This window comes from Xenopus laevis, chromosome 8L (assembly GCF_017654675.1).
Source record: "Xenopus laevis strain J_2021 chromosome 8L, Xenopus_laevis_v10.1, whole genome shotgun sequence".
NCBI lineage: Eukaryota > Metazoa > Chordata > Amphibia > Anura > Pipidae > Xenopus > Xenopus laevis.
Window position 1 is genome coordinate 29,212,220 of NC_054385.1, and position 19,576 is coordinate 29,231,795.

Consider the following 19,576-nt stretch of genomic DNA (forward strand, 5'->3'; position numbering starts at 1 on the left):
AGATTCTGAACTTTTATTATCCATTAGTTGATACATTACTCAGCAGCATATTGTGGAGTATTAGCAACTATTGTATCAATTCTAGCAGCTGTCTTTAATGGGATTCAGGGATTCTGCTCAACAGGGCCAAAGATAAGAAATGTATCAACTAAAGTAACCATTTTGGAGCGAGCCGCTTTAAAAGAAATAAAAAGGTGAAACTTTAATCTTCAATATTAGAAAAATGGCCACAACTAAAAAAAACAGAAAGTATTGGAAAAATGATTTATTTCTGGTGAAGTAAAGAAACCAATTGAGTGTTGGAAGGTGAACAATTCCTTTAAGTTATGGAGATGCAAATTACAAAAATTATCTGGAAAACCCTAGGTCCTGAACATTCTGGATAACAGATCCCACATGTATTACAAAGGGTCCTTGTAACTGTTAATATCAATCAGTTTGTTGAGCTGGCAGATATAATGGAATACTTGTATTGCACAGGTATCATATGTGTACATTACAACACTCTATAAGCTTTGAGCAGTACTCTGTGTCTTCTGTTACATCACTAAATATATATTGAATTCTAAATGCTCTGACTATAGTAAATACTGGATAATTTAGGGTGAACAGTCTCTTTAAGAGAATGTCTCATACAGGATCCAGCAGTACTACGTGTGCAATTTATACTTCACTATAAAGCATTTATTAGATAATTACAATGAAAAACTCTGTGTTTGCATAGTATGAGACGCCTCTCTCTGTGTGACTCTCATGCACCCTGAGGCCATAACTGATTCACATTAACACTGCCCTTTGACTCTAAGTAAACTGACAAGTGAACCAAGCCCAGTTCCAGTAAGTCCCCAGTCCCATTTATGTGGATTAACTAGTCCTGAGAACAACAGTTCACATGCTGATGTGGTTTAGCCAAAATGCTAAATCATGACAAGGAAATGAATTAAATATTGAAATACACACAAGACAATAGACAAATTAGCAGAGGCTCTGGCTCTATATGATCGTGTAGAATCGTGTGTGTAATAGAATAAAATCAGCATATCAAAACACTAATAGGTAATGTGCCTGTGCAACATAAAAGTGGGCTGGCTGGGTTATCAAAAATCTCTACAGCTCATTTACAAACATAGTAGAATGTGAAACGTGCAGTTTTCAAACAAAAATCACAATAGCCTAAAATTGGCAAACTAATCAACTTGTATGGTTTTTAATACAACCTCTGTGCTGAAGATACTCAGATCTATCTCTCCTCTCTTAGGGGCAAATTCACAAACCTGAGGAAATTCACCAGCGACGGCTTCGCTCACATCGCCACACTCTTTCAGGTGAAAATTCGTCAGGACAATGCTAATTCACAAAAATGCAAAGTTGCGTCCAGGGCGCGGAACGATGGCGACGTTTCGCTAGCGTTAATTCAGCAAGCAAAGCGAAGTTGCGCTAGCGTTGGCTAATTTGCACACGAAAGTTAAAGTTAAATGGACGTATATGTTGCAGCAAATACATTACACTACACAAGCCCAGGGAAGCTTAATAAAAGAAAATAGAGTTGTTATAATACCCTACACATGTTTCCAGTGTACAGTTTATGTGCCATATGTTAGGAAATGTAGAGGGGAAGTCGGGTACCCTAAAAAAAATTACAATCTTTTGCAGCCTATCACCCTGAAAAATGAAAAGTCGCCAGCGTTTTTTGGGAATTTACGCCTGCACCCATTAGTAAATCGGCGAAGTCCCGAAATGACATCATGCTGGCGAATTTTCGCTAACGTTAGTCACTTCGCCCTTTAGTGAATTTCCCCCTTAATGTCAACCAAAAGCTCCTAACTCATGTCTCTCACTGATTGTCTGCTACTGTAGCTCTGCTTGGATGTCACAACACTACCTTAAATTAAACCTCTATAGAAATAGTTCTCTTGTCCCCCATCCAATGCTCCTAACATCCCAGAAGTATCTAACATAGTTAAAATTCCACTATTGCCCCATCTTCTCAGGCCTCGTATCTTGGGGTTATCTTTGATTCTGCCCTTCACTCTTCATATCCAGTCACTTTCTAAAATAATGTCACTTTCGAAAATATGATCATTTATCACCCAAGATACTGCTTCTTATTCACTCATGTCTGAACTACTGTAACTACTGTCACCTCCAGAGACTGTCATCTCTCCAGTCCATACTGAATACTGCTGCCAGGCTTATACACCCAGGGTCGGACTTGGCTGGTGGGACACCGGCAGGCCCGGACTGGCAATATGTTTGGTCAGGCAAATGCCCGAGGGGCCACTTCATATTCCGTTCAAGTGGGCCGCTCGCTCCTGATTCTAATTAGAAACTGTGCCACTGACTAAAGTTTTTTTTTTTTAAAGGTACCTGGGGCTCATCGAAAAGTGATCCGCTCCACGCTCGCAACCCCCCCCCGCGCGTACGCTTGCCTGTGTATGCGTAGTAGAAGCCGGGGCGGGAAAGCTCATGTGCTCAAAGTCAGGAAGCGCCGCGGTGTGCCGCTGTGACGTGCAGCACATTCTTAGGATAAGGTTCATGTGTCTGGGGTGACTGATTTCCGCTGCCTTCTCTCCAGTCCAAGACTAGCAGATAAACTGGGGACGACACCTGTTAGTTTTTCATACATTCCATGGCCCACTGGAAAGTAAGGGCCTTGGGAGTATCGATCCTTATATATTCCTGCCTGCCATCTATCTTCTGCCTATAGGTAAGATTCACCTTCTGGGAGAATTGATTGTAAATGAGATGTAATCTAGCATTATGTCCCTTTTTAATTATGAAAAAACGATTTGATTTCTATGGAATATTTTTTATTGATAAAGAAATATTTCAATTAAAAAGACTGCACGCATCTGGCTAGTCCTGTTGACAATCCTTTGCCCTTTCGAAAAATGAGTAAATAGCAACTGATTAACTGATACCCCTTAATTCCAGCAACACCTACAAATGAATAATTCTATAGCACAGGAGATTTTCTCAGTTACTGGGAGGTTATTCATGCTTGTAAGGAAGAGAGCAAAGGGCACCCCTTTTTACTACAATATAACCCTGATTAGTTAGTTGCTGGGTAAATGATAAGAATATTAGAAGTCACTGAGGGGTTCTGTGACCATATAAAGGCACAAGGCTGCAGGCTGAGTTATACAGGGAACTCTGTATTATAAGGGATAATGTACCCCCTACTGTAAATGATAAGGATATTAGAAGTCACTGAGGGGTTCTGTGACCATATAAAGGTACAAGGCTGCAGATTCTTTAACATATTTTACATTAATTACACTTACGTGAGAAAGCTCTTTATGCACATAATTGTTTGCAGTTTTACCCCAATATATGAGTAAATGAGTACAAGACCATTGCATGTGGGCTGCTTTGATTTTTTTGCCCGGGCTGCTTTTTACTCCCAGACCGGCCCTGGACACTGGGAAAAAAAACGTTGGGCCCTGGCCTTCGTGGGCCCCCAGCCGGCCCTGACCCACTCTCTGCACAATGACTCTGCTGCTTCTGACCTCCTTACCTGGCCAGGGCCACAGGTGGAAGAAGAAAAAGATATGCCGGGGGGGGAAGGTGGGTTGCGGCTTGGGAAGGGGGCATAATAGGAGACATAATTATGTCTCCTATTATGTCTCCCACCAAGATACTTGGTTTTCAATTTAGATAATATATACTAGCAGCCTATCCCCCATGTCCATCAGCACTTGTTTCCCCATGCTGTGAACTATTTCTCCTCCCCTTGTTTCCCCTTCCCCCCATATACTTGGCCCAAGGGCATCACTTAGTATCCACACTTCCCCACAATCCGAACAGCTGTATACAATAATATTTTACAAATTTGCCTGTCTCTGTTTTTTTAGTTGTTTTTGCTCCCATTCCATATTGCCTGATGAAGCAGGAAATACCTGCGAAACGCGTTGCAATACTGTTTTGTGAATAAACTATTATTGAAAATTACCACTTTCGTTGGTGTCTGCTTGGAGGAGGTAAGTTCATTACTACCTCCTCTGAATTACCCATTGGGTTTTTAAGTGCTTTTATCTATTTTTATCCTTTTGGCACCTCTGTTTTGTCTTACTACTCTGTCAGACCCCTACACTGGCTTCCACTACCTTTCAGAATATAATTCAAACTACTGACACTGACATTCAAAACTCTGCCCCACCCTACATCTGTGAACCCATCTCCAGATACTCACCCAACTTCTCTCTTCTACTGACCTGCACCTCTACTGACTCAACTCTTCTCACCTCCTCACATGCTCGCATTCACGACTTTGCATGGGCTGCACCCCTTCTCTGGAATTTGTCCCAATTTTTCTGCTTTCAAAGGAGCTCTTAAAAAATATCTACGTTTAGAGAAGCTTACCTTTGTTTAGTTTAGCATAACTTCAATGTGCTGCTAAGCAAAGAACCTCTGCTACATCTCTCACCTTGCTTACTTCCAAACCTGCCATTCCCACACTTGCGGGCAAATTCACTAAGATTCGTAGTTGCGCTTTGCCGCACTTCGCCAGGCGAATTTTCGCCAGCGCTATGCAAATTCACTAAAATCCGAAGTTGCGCTCAGGGGAAGCGTAAGGTTGCGAAGTTGCACTAGCGTTAATTTGCCAAGCAAAGTGAAGTTAGGCTAGGGATGATTCATTTGCATACGGCGCAAAATTGAAGTTACAATGGAGGTATATGTAGCATCACTACACAAGCCTGAGAAACCTTCAAAACAGCAAATAAAATTTTTATTTTGCCCTACACATGTGCCCACTGTATAGTTAAGGTGCCATGAGTTAGGAAATGTAGGGGGGAAGGAGGGCAGCCCCAAAAAATTCTTTGATCTTTTTCAGCCTATCACCCATAATAAAAGAAAAAACGCCAGCGTTTTTCGGGACTTAGAAAAATTTAAAAAATTTTTTTGAAGCAATCCCGATCCACTCTATTGCACTTCGCCTTGTCTGAGGTGGCGAAGGAAGTCTGGCGTAAAAGGTAGTGTTCAGAAAAATGCGCACGTCAGTGAATTTGCGTAGTTACGTCCGTTGCACAAATTCGCCAGCATCCATTAGTGAATCGGCGAATTAACTAAAATGCGCTACACTAGCGAATTAACGCTAGCATTAGGCGCTTTGTCCTTTAGTGAATTTGCCCCATTGTGTCTTAACCCCTTTTCCTTTTAGATTGCAAGCTTTTTTGGGCAGAGCCCTCTTCACCTCAGATATTGGTTATTGTTCATTGTGAAAAAACATTTATTGTACAGAACTACAGAATATGTTGGTGCTTTATAAATAAATGTTAAAAATATTAATAATAATAAGGCCCTATCCATTAGTACATCCCCCATTTATGAATGAGACCCTATGGGGCAAATTCACTAAGCCGCGAAGCGCCGAACGCTAGCGTTAATTTGCTAGCGTTTGGCATTTTCGCTACTGCGCAAATTCACTAACGAACGCTGGCGTAGTTTCGCTAGTGTTACTTCTCAACCTTACGCCAGGTGAATTTTCGCTAGCGACGAAACTATGCAAATTCACTAACTTGCGCAGTGTACTGAACTCTACCTTTTACACTAGACTTCCTTCGCCACCTCAGACCTGGCGAAGCGCAATAGAGTAGATAGGGATTGTTTAAAAAAAAGTCAATTTTTTTTCTAAGTCCCAAAAAACGCTGGCGTGTTTTCTACATGATGGCTGATAGGCTGAAAAAGATCGAAAAATTTTTGGGGCTCCCCTTCCTCCCCCCTACATTTCCTGACTCATGGCAACTTACCTAGACAGTGGGCACATGTGTAGGGCAAAATAAAATTTTTATTTGCTGATTTGAAGGTTTTCTAGCCATTTGTAGTGCAGATACGTGTTCCTCCATTGAAATTTGAATTTCGCGCCGTATGCAAATTAGCCTTCGCTAGCGTAACTTCGCTTTATATAGCGAATCAACGCTAGCGCAACTCCGCAACCTTACGCTACCCCTGTGCGCAACTTCGGATTTTAGTGAATTTGCGGGGGCCTGGCGAAACTACGCCTGGCGAAGTGCGGCGAAGTTGCGCCTGGCGCAACTTCGCATCTTAGTGAGTTTGCCCCAAAATATTTCACATAGATGAGCTTGCAGTATAACTGAAAAATCTTCCTTGAGGAGGACAGCTTGCTTGCTCTACTGTGGCCTGAGATTGAGTACTTCTGCCAAATTACTGATTTAACTTCCTCATACCAACATTGTTAAATAAGGCACACTCCATTACAAAAAGATCAGTGAGCTGAATCTAATGTGACAGCTTGTATTTTGTAATATGAATGCATGTTGGGAAAAATGTTTTCCTTATTTTTTTTTTCTTTTTATAAATTTAGTTAGGTTAATTGTATATAGGAAATTGCCCAATTTCCTTCCTGTGAAATGTTGGTCTCTTCTGCCATCTAGTGTTAGTTCGCCAGCACTACAAGCTTTGCTATTAAAATTGTTATGAAATTTATGAGTATTATCTCTAGGGATGCAAGTGCATGTGCACTAAGGGGTGCAAGAATGTGCCCTTAGTGCTAATTTCCTAAGCACTTGTGCAACTAATCTAGCTGCTATTTGCATGTAGAGTCGGATCAAAAATCCAGTGTTCTGTGCAAAGAACAGTGTCAGGAGGTGCACCCCTACCCTTTCCTTAACACCTGCCTTGGAGCAGACAGTAAGGACACGGTCCTTATGTAAACTATGCCTTCCACTGCTCTATAGGCAGGGTAGGCAGCCAGAGGGGAGACCATTTAGTGTATCTCACTGCCCGTCCAATTAAAATTAATCTCTGCCAAACGCAGATTTTACATGGCATTTTACTGTAGAAGAAACTTCATATTGACTTTTGTAGACGTAAATGGGAAAAACCAAACTACCTTTTAATATATCTATATCAAATCATACAAATGCACTCTCGAGAGCAGTTATGTCCTTATACTGGTAAAGGACATTAGTACAACATTAGTCAACATTTTTCACCATGCCCATTTTATGACCACTCCCCTAAATACCACGTCTGTTTTCCAAAATCTTTTAGGTTGTGGAAAGTTTGAACACACGACATAGGGTCGTGTTTTATGTGTTATTACAGTTTTGCTTATGAATGCGGATGGCCCTTTAAGTGGAAAGTCTCAGTTCTCCCAAGAGACCTGCTTATCCTAAATAGTTACAATTGTATTGTTGCTTATCTGAAATAGTTACAATGGTATGAAAATGCAGGCACTGAGTGTTCTGGGCTCTCTCTCAGTGTATCTCACTGCCCGTCCAATTAAAATTAATCTCTGCCAAACGCAGATTTTACATGGCATTTTACTGTAGAAGAAACTTCATATTGACTTTTGTAGACGTAAATGGGAAAAACCAAACTACCTTTTAATATATCTATATCAAATCATACAAATGCACTCTCGAGAGCAGTTATGTCCTTATACTGGTAAAGGACATTAGTACAACATTAGTCAACATTTTTCACCATGCCCATTTTATGACCACTCCCCTAAATACCACGTCTGTTTTCCAAAATCTTTTAGGTTGTGGAAAGTTTGAACACACGACATAGGGTCGTGTTTTATGTGTTATTACAGTTTTGCTTATGAATGCGGATGGCCCTTTAAGTGGAAAGTCTCAGTTCTCCCAAGAGACCTGCTTATCCTAAATAGTTACAATTGTATTGTTGCTTATCTGAAATAGTTACAATGGTATGAAAATGCAGGCACTGAGTGTTCTGGGCTCTCTCTCAGTGTATCTCACTGCCCGTCCAATTAAAATTAATCTCTGCCAAACGCAGATTTTACATGGCATTTTACTGTAGAAGAAACTTCATATTGACTTTTGTAGACGTAAATGGGAAAAACCAAACTACCTTTTAATATATCTATATCAAATCATACAAATGCACTCTCGAGAGCAGTTATGTCCTTATACTGGTAAACTACAACTGCCATGATGTCTTTCAGTAGTTTAGAGTGCAGCAGCCAGTCCTTTTAGGGTGAGTACTGCTGCAGCTCAAATCCTTGCCAGAGGTCAAAATACTCAACTTCTTTTGCATGGTGAAAAAGGTGTTTATTATGGACTTTATATAGATATTGTTTACCTGTATTTTATATAGAGACATGATTGTATTTTTTTTCCTTTTGGGATTGTTGCTTGTTCTTTGGGGATTGGTCCTCCACTTTTAGCAGTACGGTTGAGATTATTACATATTTGTGCAGCAGATCTCATTAAAGGAGTTGTTCACCTTTGAATTAACTATTAGTATGTTGTAGACTCTACATTGTAGAGTGATATTCTGAGACAATTTGCAATTGATTTTCATTTTTTATTCTGTGTGGTTTTTGAGTCATTAAGCTTTTTATTCAGTACCTCTCCAATTTGCAATTTCAGCAATCTAGGGTATTTTGGACCCTAGCAGCCATGCATTGATTTGAATAAGGGATTGCAATATGAATAGGATATGGCCTGAACAGAAAGAGGAGTAATAAAAAGTCACAATAATAAAACATCTCTAGACTTACAGAAAATTTGTTTTAAGATGGGGTCAAAGAGTCAGAAGAAGAAGAAGAGCATCATATATTATTCGTTATTGCCTGCAAGATTTGAGTTTTTTTTTAGTTATGCTATATGTCTCAAGCCAGCAATATGTGGGCAGTCAAGGCCATCCAGGGGAACCATCAGGCTTCACCTTCTCCCTAATATTCAGGGAAGTCTACAGCAAGAAGCACAAACAAGGAGAGAAAGGAGTCATTCCCCTGTTAATCTAGACCGTTAATCTAAACTAGACTGACTCAATTTACATCATCTCCACTTAGACATTCTCCTCAAGCCTTGAAAATATTTAGCCAGCAATCTCAGACTGCCCCAGCCTGAGTATCTATTGTCACTGAGCCAGATAGACTACTGGTGACAGCAAGGTTTCACTCTGCTTCATTATCATCCAAGGGACCCATCAGGCTTGACCTTCTCCCAAATTCTCTGAGAAGGCTACAGGAGAAAGCAGAATACAAAGGAACCCTTCTTCTATAAGTCCAACAAGAAAGACTTCATTTACCTCATCTTCAGGTGGACATTCCACCTGGATATATATTTGAGTGGATTTTATTTATTTCAGTGTTCATTAGAAAATAAATTAAATTAATAGCTTAATTGTACAATTTCCCCTGTGGGTTTGAATGTATATTGAAAAAAGGAAATTCTGCACCTTGAAACACCTTGAATTTGCCTCGACTGCAGGAGCTATACCTTCGCAGCATTTAATAATTTGGATTTCAGCAATCAGTTGTACTAAAATGACTAAGCCAAGCCTACATGCCTCCACACTGCATCCATGGTGGTGTTCACAGGTCTCTAAAATGGCAGATTGTCCCAGTTTTCAACCTTGCACCCTGTCTTCCACAGGGATAAATGATCCCTGTAGTGTGGTTTAAAAATGTTTGGATCTATGTTAACCAGTGATGATAAATACATTGTACATTCACCCAGCCATCACCCATAGACTACCAGAAAGAACAGTCATGTCTGCAACCCCAATAAAACCATATCTGTCCCATTACGGTCATCTCTGCCTTATTATTCCCCAGTACAGTCATTTCTCCCATGTTTCCCCCCCAGTTTCACCATCTCTTAAATTGCTGCTATATGTTCCATTTCCAGTAGCTGTCAATGTTATTCATGTATTTCATTATAACGTGATCACTTTTTAATGGGAATGGACCTTTTGTTGTCCTGTAGTTTTTATGCTCCCAGTGCATTGTGGGCAATTATATGCTAGAGGCTGGTTGGTGACAGTTAGGTAATTCTTTTGCAGCTATTTGCTTTTCATTGGCTGTTTTTAATACATTTTTACCTTATCTCTGTGAGGTGCTTTACTTTACATAGCTATTGGATACATACAGTCATGGAGTATCATATTGTGTGTGTTTATATTGTGTACCCATTACAAAACACACTTCCTTATGTGTCCAGTCTCCACCCCTTCCCATAGGGCTGCATTTCTGTCTCTTATGACACAGAGGAGCTCAGTGAGCCTGTATATCCCATCCCTCCTGTGGTGCCCAAACTACACAAAACTCTATGATGCTTTCAAAATGGTGGATCAAGGTGATATCTGGTCCTACCACTGATTTCATTAGGCAGAGCTGGAACTAGGGGTAGGCAGAACCTGCCTAGGGTGCAACTATAGGGGGCGCCAGGCGGGTACCTGTTTAAGGGTTTTCTGCCTACCCCTAATCTGTGTTTGCTCCCCTCTTCCCTCCCCTCTGCCACTCTCTGTCTCCCCTCTACGCAATATCACAGCATCAGGCACAGGAGTGGAGCGAGGTGGTTGGCCAGGTTGCCTAGGGCTAGGGTTGGCTTGGCCCAGCCCTATCATTCGGTGCCAAGATTTACTCACACAGAAAGTGTAAAAAGGCAAAGGGATGAAGATCAGGTCCGGACTGAGGATCAAAATGGGTCCTGGCTTTCCAGGTAAAAAGCCCCAATAAATACTGACTGCCAGTCCGGGCCTGTAATCTTTATCTCTGTAATAATAAAACAATATCTTTGTACTTGATAATAACTACGTTGCATGATATCGGTGTGAAAACAATTCTATTGGGGTTATTTACTGTTTGCAAATGTATGTGAAAAACTCTTATTCAATCAGCAGTGGGTACTCATACCGTACAACATTAGTCAACATTTTTCACCATGCCCATTTTATGACCACACCCTGAAATAACACATCTGTTTTCCAAAATCTTTTAGGTTGTGGAAAGTTTGAACACATGACATAGGGTCATGTTTTATGTGTTGTTACAGTTTTGCTTATGAACGTGGATGGCCCTTTAAGTGGAAAGTCTCAGTTCTCTCAAGAGATCTGCTTATCCTAAATAGTTACGTTGTTTATCTGAAATAGTTACAATGGTATGAAAATGCAGGCACTGAGTATTCTGGGCTCTCTGCCAAAAGCCTCTTATCTAATATCAGAAACTTCTTTTCTGGCTGTTCAGTGCACGAGATCAAAGAAAAAGTCGGGACATTTCAGTAACAATCCCAGACTGTAGGCTGAGCTGTCAAAATCGGGACTGTCCTGCAAATAATGGGGCAGTTTCGATGTATGGGCAACTTGACAGTGCTGTGTTACCCCCTGCAAAAAATATGTTGGGAGGGGTGCCCAGCATGTACAGACACTCCTATCAGAGACTACATGATCATGCCTCCCTACTGCCACAAGTTTTCAGCAGGCAGCAAACTTTGAGGCAGGAAAGGGGCAGGAGAAGGGGATTTCTATACAGCAGACACCCTGGTCCAGGCTCCTTTGACAGCGGGATCTGCTGCATTATATCCACTGTTCCCAGCCATTCTGGGAAACCCATTATCCAGAAAGCTCCGAAGTACGGAAAGGCCATCTCCCAAAGACTTCATTATAAGCAAATAATTCAAATTTTTAAAAATGATTTTCTTTTTCTCTGTAATAAAACAGTACCTTGTACTTGATCCCAACTAAGATATAAGTAATCCTTACTGGAAGCCAAACCAGCCTATTAGGTTTATTTAATGTTTACATGGTTTTCTGGTAGATTTAAGGTATGGAGATCCAAATTATGGAAATATCCCTTATCCAAAAAACCCCAGGTCCCGAGCATTCTGGATAACAAGTCCAATACCTGCACATTATGGGGCCCATTTACTTAGCTCGAGTGAGGAAGAAAAATTGTTCGACTATTCGATAGTCGAAGTACTGTCTCTTTAAAAAATTCTTCGACACCTAAAACCTACCGAGGCTAATGTTAGCCTATGGGAAAGGTCCCCATAGGCTTCCTAACAATTTTCTGATCGAAGGAATATACTTCGATCGATGGATTAAAATCCTTTGAATCCAATCGAACGATTATTCCTTCGATCGTTTGATTGTAGGAATAGCGGTAAATCCTTTCGACTTCGATATTCGAAGTCGAAGGATTTTACTTCGACAGTCGAATATCGAGGGTTAATTAACCCTCGATATTCGACCCTAGGTAAATGTGCCCCTATGTCTTCTTTCACTTGTTGGACTTTTGAATCGGTTCCAGATATTATTTTCCTTAGCTGGAAGTCAATGTTTTTTACTTGTCCTTTTAAGTTGTGACAATAAATTACATTAGTACAATTGTTGTCGAAAAATTCTCTTTACATAAATATGACAAATAAAATTTAGCAATGCTGTTATCATGCACACATGTGTTTATATTCTCGGCACTACTAGTTTTGTCTTTTAAAACATTGTAGAGCCAGCTGATAAATATACAACTAGAGAATAACTGACTTCTGTGCCATTTTGATACAATGTGTGACTAAAATGTACTTGTGTTAAACCCTGCAGGGGATCCCATAACACGGCTAAACGCATTTCTCACCATCCTTAAAACAATGAAGCAGTGGCTCCATGAGACAAAGTGTAAGTGCTAGAGGAAAAGAAAATCTATTTGTTACCTCTGTTCCGTCTCTACATTACCCACCGTTGTTGCTCAATTAAAGCAGACAGATTCTGCCATTTTACCGCCCAGGGAACAACTGAATTTAATAGGTAAGCCACCAACATCCAAAAGATATGAGTCTACAGATTTTGTCCTGGTGCTAATTTTTGCATAAGCTCACACTTTGGGTTGTTGTTGTATAGATGGCCCCACTGGCAATTTTATCGTAATAAGAACCTGTGACTTCCAGCACAGAGTAAAGTTTGCCATACACTGTAAGATTTGCTCGTTTGGCTATGTCATCAAACGTGCAAATCTTCCCTCCAACAGGCCCATCTTGGGTGGTCAATATCGTGGTAATAAACATACTTAATAGATTATCCAAAGTCCCTCCCTTCTTTTCCGAATCACAAAAAACACATTCTCTCCCGAGTGTAAAAAAGCTCAGGGAAACAAGTATATAGCAGAAAGAATAATATAGTGTAGTATGTTTTATATTTATATGGCCTAACTGACCCAATTATATATATCCACAAGGTGTTGTGTTCTCAGTAAATCAAGCTGTATACTTCATAGCCACACCGCGTGCATTATTTCTGGTGGGTTCTGAGCGCACCTCAATTAACCCATCAATTCCTGTTGTGGTTTCAAGGTTTCAAACATTTGGAACTCGGAATAGTGTAAAAACCTTTTATTACTTTTAAGAACTTTTCTAAATTTACTTGTGATTGTCTATTGGGATACTAAAAGCAAGAATGAGTATAGATATTGATATATAGTTTATATATGTGGGGTCGGTATGGGAGTGTGTATATATGTGCACTGGGTGCATTTGGAGGGGTTGAACTTCATGGACTTTGGTCTTTTTTCAACCCAACTTAACTTTGTAAACATCTATATCTGTTATAATACACTGCTATATGCACTACTTAGATCACCATGATCCTAACTTCCCCCTTACCCCCCACCAAAGCACAAAGGGGAAGCATCAAATAATTTTAACATTTTCTATCTCAAAGCACATTATCTTCTCAGATGTGAGAAATTTTCCCATTACTCAACATGGTGTAAGCATACTTTGGATAACTCAGAGATATCAACCGTGTACCTCATGCAGTACAATATGTATATTATTGATGCTTTCCCTTTGAATAGGTGACTTTCAGAATTTCCAGAACGCAGTCTGTGGAACCCCAGCCATAGTAGCACTGAACCTAGTTAATATTAAAATGATAAATATGTATTTCTTCAAATGCATGTACACTTTCAGTTTTCCTAGATCCTCTCAACTGGCCTTCAGCAGTGTTCACTACAAGGAATAGAAAGATAAAATGTGGAGGAGAGAAATGTTTGCTGTGTACAGCATTATTGCATTACTTATCCTATTATATGTCATAGCCATCTTGTTCAGAATTAAAAAATGGCGGTAAGTTTCCAGTATGCTATCTATCATAATATCTAATATATAGTTCTGAAATGTGTAACAGGTATGAGAACTGTTATCTAGAATCCTGGGGTTTTCCAGATAAGAGGGCTGTCCTTTATTTGGGTCTCCATTCTTTGTCTACTAAAAAAAAATATTTAAATATGAATTAAACCCAATAGGCTGTTTTTTCCTCCAATAAGGATTAATTATTTCTTAGTTTGGATCAAGTACAATGTACTGTTTTATTATTACAGAGAAAAAGGAATTGCTTTTTAAAAATCTGAATTTTTTGCTTATAATGGAGTCTGTGGGAGATTCTTTCCATAATTTGGAGCTTTCTGGATAACAGGTTTCCGGATCCCACACCTGTACTTAAAATACAAAGGTTTTGCTATTGTGCTTCATTATATTATCACACCATCTGGGTCTTCATGTAAGGTCCCTGAATAGAATGCTTAATGCAAAAGTAGGGATGTTGAGAATGGAGGTGTATCAGTTCTTGTCCCATAAGCTTATTACTCTTTTCTGACCACATGGCACACAATGTGTTAATGCCCCAGCCCTCGATAACTGCCAGTACCATTAAAAAGGGCCTATGTCACATTAGGTTTATGTCTTGTGTATGTGAAGAAATTCATATACAGGTATGGGACCTGTTATCCAGAATGATCAGGACCTAGGGTTTATGGATAATGGATCTTTCTATAGTTTGGCTCTTCGTACCTTAAGTCTACAAGAAAATCATTTAAACATTGATCAAACCCAATAGGCTGGTTTGACTCCAATAAGGATTAATTATATCTTAGTTGGGACCATGTACAAGCTACTGTTTTATTATTATAGATGGAAAAGGAAACCATGTTTAAAAATTTGGATTATTTGGATAAAATGGAGTCTATGGGAGATTCTGGATAATGAGTTTCTGGATAATGGATCCCATACCTGTACAAGAATATTTTGAACAGAAAATGAATGTTTTCCCCCAAATCTCAATCTAATTGGGCTTCAGGATAGGTTCTTGGGGATTCAGAGATTTTCATATGGTGGTTCCCATACCTGTAGTACAAGTTGTGTCAATTATAACAGTATCATTACACAATGTTGGATAACCAGTGAACACCTCATTTTACCCCATAGTAACCTTAATCTTATCGTAGAGAGAAATGGTTTCTTTACCCCTAATAGTATTCTTACCGTAGAGAGAAGAGAAACAGCAAAGAACAGGACATGGAAGGAAAATTTCCTCCCTACCATATTGCTAGTTTATATGATGATGAAAATGTGACGCTATTCGAAAGGAAAGGAGTACTGGTTAATGTGGCCTACAACCCAAGAATCCTCTTGTTGACAAAATAATTGTGATTGAAAAATGAGCAGTCTAATGACTCAAGCACAGCAAAGGTTTCATTTTGTATGTCTGATTAAAATGAACAAGCACTGAACATGTCATTATAATAAAGAGCATTACAAATAATTAAAATTCCATTTATTTCAACATCTGGTAGTAAATACAGCTTCTTTGCAGGGTAGATACCTCTCTCCTACTGGCAGTGACAAATCCTGCTTTAAAGGGGTCCATCTTTACCATTAATAACAGTTTTAATTATTTTGGGGTAAATATGTGCTGCTATATACAGTTATGGGAAAAGATTGTGGCCCTTTCTTCCAGTGGGTCAAAGTGCTTATTTGCACTAATAGATATAAATAATATAAATAAATAATGCCATAGATTCATAATTAGATTGAAATCAGGATTTTTCACATCCATTCCTAAGGAAGGTAAAGAGCACAATAAAGAGATGAGAAGTAAACACAAAATAATATGGGTGTGAGAAAGAGAGAACAGAAGAGAGACGGAGGGTGAAAAAGAGAAGGGTCCCTAAAAAAGTGTAGAAAGAAAGAAAAAAAGTGACGTGGTATGGTAAAGAGGACTATTCTGATGCTGTTCTGTTTAGGGAAAAGTCATCTGAGGTTTATGATCTTGTTCCTAAAGAGAGCAACATCAGAACAGTCTTATTTCTTTTTTCTGCCATTCTACCTACTGGTTTACAGTTGTAAAACCGACAAGCAGGTGGCGCTGTGCGTAAAATATTCATTATATGAGCAGCACATATTTTTACTAATATTTTGACATTTTAAAAAAATATCGTAACTGACTGGATATAATGTCAATTTTTGTTGTTATTTTTGCTCGTGCTGTTTATTTGAAAATACTTATAAACACAATTGAAAAGAAGAAAAAATATCGTAAATTGCAAAAGTACTTAGAAGCAATTTTCCATTCTGAGCAATTTTCCATTCATTTGCAAGGTTTACATTACCATTTGCACTTGAATGTGGGTATTTCATACACAACAATAGTCTTTGTAAATGGCTTATGTAAAAAGCAAAGCTAACAACATTATCTGTGCATGGTACATGATCTACTGTATACTGAGCATATTCATCTGTCATTGATAAAAGATATGGAGATATGGATGGAGACGAGTATTACATTCATGCAGTTGAGTGGTTCCAGCAGAGAGACTGTGCCTCACTTGGGGTATTTGACAAACTGACACTCTGTCTCACTGAGTGTCGGACTCAGCTTGTCAAATACACTCAGTGCCACACATTTCATCCTCCAGACGATCCATCAGCCTAGATAGAGCACAAGAAGACGTCATGTTACACAGACACTTGAGCCTTTGTAGTCATTTGCTTTCAAACATTGTATATTCATACCTTGGAGATATTCACCCATCCCTCCAAAACATTATTTGGTACCTATATATAGATGGCATCAGTACAGTAATTTTGAGCTGTATATTTCAAGACCACATTCACAAGAAGGTATCTTAGACATAAATGGAAGCAAGTCGTATGTCACATAGGTAAGAATCCCCAAGGTAGCCCTAAGTAACATCAGCATACTACCAACATAGCCCACTCCTTCTAGTTTAACTCCTCCCCAGGAATAGAAATTGAAAACAGATGTATTATGATTTTAGCTGTTAACTACAACTACCAGAAGCCTTTGCTTTGGCTGCCAGCCGAATTCGTAAAACTGCAATTCAGATTCCTGATGTATGTAATTCATGGGCAATATAATATGTCCTTTGAACTTTTATCTAAACTTCTCACCAAGGGTCTCCTATGTTAATGGGGGTGCCAGGGAAAATGCCACTTTTATACCAGTCCTGGTGCAAGGGTAATACATTATCATGAACCCAGAGTACCACACATGGGAAAGAAGAATGAGCTAGAGATGCCAAGATGGCAAATTAATTTACTCCCCCTATAATATTTAATTGACTGCAATTATTTAGATACAATGAAAAAGTAAAAAAAAACAATTGTAGATAATTAAAAAAACTATTGTGCAGTAGCACCCTAAAAGAATGGCTAAATTAAACCTGAATGTTGTAATTCCATTACTTGGCATATCTTTATATAAATGGGCAGACTTTGTTTGTGTTTGTGAAGTCTCTGCTCTCTGGTTTCCATAGTTTGCTCTCTTGGCAAAACATCAACTTCTATACAACATCTTTTGAGTAAGAATAGCCCCCCACACACGAGAACTTACCTCAGATTCCTGGTTAAGTTTGGATCCCAACACATTTTCTTAAGTAGGCCTTTATTGCCAATACTGCCTTTTCGTCAAGCGAGGGGTAACACAGGAAGAGCATGAAGCTACAGCAATGTGAAGAGGTTACAGGTTTACAGAAGTGACAGAAATTATAAAGTAGATTTTATTTATTTTTTTGGCAGAAATAGAAATATGTAGCATAGGGTACAATGGAGTCTATAAGCACAGGACCAGGCTCTGTAAGAAAAGACTGAAACAAATAATAGAAAGTGTGAAACAGACAGGGCAGGAAATTGAATACAAGTTGAAAATCCTAAGCAGGACATAGGTGTCATGGTAAGGCAGCAGGATGAGCAGATGCCATATTCGGGATGCAGGTAGAAAAGAGTTGGTATCCCCTTTGTTCAGCAGGGTGCAAGTGTGACTGGGGTAGGCAGACCTCGCATTAAGAAGGGAGCTGCGCCTCGTGAAGAGGAAGCTGACAATGGGGAAGATAAGTTTGAGGTTTGGCTGCAGGAAATATCTGGATGCAAAGTGACAAAATATTGTGTGTTGCGAAATATCCAGAGAAACTCTCTAAATTTCCCTGGGCCCTGCAAGAGGTGAGAGGGAGGCTTATTGCTTGTCCACCTAACTAGCCATATGATGAGTCTGGACACCTAATGAATGGAGGCCCCCCCCGAAAAGTTGATACTTTTGTTAGCACAATAAAAGGGGTGCATAAATTCCCCCCGATTGCATAAATCTTGTGTGTGTGTGTGTGTGTGTGTGTGTGTGGATCCATTTCCAAACAATCACTGGACACCTTACTAGCCATATGATAAGTCCTCCACCTGACCAGCCATAATATGATAAGTCCTCCACCTGACCAGCCATTTGATAAGTCCTCCACCTGACCAGCCATATGATAAGACCTCCACCTAACTAGCAATATTATTAGTCCTCCACCTGACTAGCCATATGATAAGTCCTCCACCTGACCAGCCATGATATGATAAGTCCTCCACCTGACAGCCATGATATGATAAGTCCTCCAACTGACCAGTCATATGATAAGTCCTCCACCTGACCAGCCATATGATAAGTCCTCCTCCTAACTAGCAATATTATTAGTCCTCCACCTGACTAGCCATATGATAAGTCCTCCACCGGACTAGCAATATTATTAGTCCTCCACCTTACTAGCCATATGATAAGTCCTCCACCTGACCAGCCATATGATAAGTCCTCCACCTGACTAGCCATATGATAAGTCCTATACCTGACCAGCCATATGATAAGTCCTCCACCTGACTAGCAATATTATTAGTCCTCCACCTGACTAGCCATATAAGTCCTCCACCTGACTAGCCATATGATAAGACCACCATATGATAAGCCTGCCACCTGACTAGCCATATGATAATTTCTCTACCTGACTAGTCATGTAATGAGTCCGGCCTTCTACACCTTATGACAAGTCCAGAAATACTGTTCCCTACAGTGTGATTGATTCCCTCTTTCTTGCTTGATTGGTTGTTCCTCTGCTTTAATAAGACAGGGTTTGCAACTGGTCCGCAGCTAAACCAGCATAAAACCCATGTTGAAGACATAAGAGCTGAATCAGGTTTTTCAAATGCAGAGGTCTTTAGACTTTCATGGTTCAGCCCCACTACCTTGTTTGACTGCCCTTATGTCAAAATGTCTATATAAATAAATGGTTGTAATGGTCTCTCTTTTCTAGTTCCATTGATATTTCAAACACTGACTATGCATTCACCTCAAATGTCAACCATATATCCTTCAGGCTAGGACACTAGTACATTGCTTAGATCCCCCCCCCCCCTGGTAAGACAGAGCAATCATGATTCCTTTGCCTTTAAGTTAACAATTAGTATGTTATAGAATGGCTAATTCTAAGCACCTTTTCTATTGGCCTTAATTTTTTTATTGAAGAATAAAAAGCTAAATAACTCAAAAACCACTCGTTATAAAAAATGAAAACCAAGTGCAAATTGTCTCATAATATCACTCTCTACATCATACTAAAAGTTAGTGTAAAGGTGAACAACTCCTTTATTGTAAATCACAGGCACTCCCATACAGAAAATACCAAGGGGGGGGGAATAAATAACATAAATGTATGGTTAGGGCTGCTGCTTTGCAATGCTGGGGATAAAACTGATTGTGGTGT

At 39.6% G+C, this 19,576-nt stretch overlaps 2 long non-coding RNA genes across 4 annotated transcripts; one reads left to right on the forward strand and one right to left on the reverse strand.

Moving 5' to 3' along the window:
• The first annotated feature begins 7,668 nt into the window (after positions 1 to 7,668).
• LOC108704538 lies at positions 7,669 to 15,309 on the forward strand. Of its 3 annotated transcripts, none has more exons than XR_001933621.2 (4): positions 7,669 to 7,965; positions 12,316 to 12,519; positions 13,680 to 13,835; positions 15,035 to 15,309. It is a non-coding gene; the product is annotated as an uncharacterized LOC108704538 (long non-coding RNA). The 3 variants fall into 3 exon arrangements; XR_001933623.2 differs by having other exon boundaries at positions 7,948 to 8,035; XR_001933622.2 differs by lacking the exon at positions 7,669 to 7,965 and adding an exon at positions 9,714 to 9,765.
• Positions 15,305 to 17,860, reverse strand: LOC121396959. Its single transcript, XR_005963278.1, has 2 exons — positions 17,401 to 17,860; positions 15,305 to 16,475 (listed from the first exon to the last, which is right to left on the reverse strand). It is a non-coding gene; the product is annotated as an uncharacterized LOC121396959 (long non-coding RNA).
• Positions 17,861 to 19,576: the final 1,716 nt, after the last annotated feature.